The sequence below is a fragment of the Penaeus monodon genome, chromosome 29 (genome assembly GCF_015228065.2).
Source record: "Penaeus monodon isolate SGIC_2016 chromosome 29, NSTDA_Pmon_1, whole genome shotgun sequence".
NCBI classification, from domain to species: Eukaryota; Metazoa; Arthropoda; class Malacostraca; order Decapoda; family Penaeidae; genus Penaeus; species Penaeus monodon.
In genome coordinates this window covers 10,937,606-10,937,897 of record NC_051414.1, presented here as the reverse complement: position 1 = coordinate 10,937,897, position 292 = coordinate 10,937,606, and positions in this window count along the sequence as shown.

The following is a 292-nucleotide window of genomic DNA, read 5'->3' as shown; positions in this document are numbered from 1 at the left end:
CTCGTACTTACTTTCTATAAGCACTGGATAAAATCAACTCTATGGGGTCTTTAATCGTCCTCCTGACCTGACGAATTCGAACACTACCCTTTTTCCGTAGTTCCAGTTTCTCTCACTCCCGTAACCCATATGGGAAGACTGCTTACAATAATACCATTTTGTTTACCCTAAAGATGAAGGAAAAATAAATCTAAAAATTTTTATTAAATATTTTGCCATGTTAAATGCAAAAAATTGATCTTACAGATTTTGGACCAAAACTAACTTATCATCAACTAACAGTACATAACAA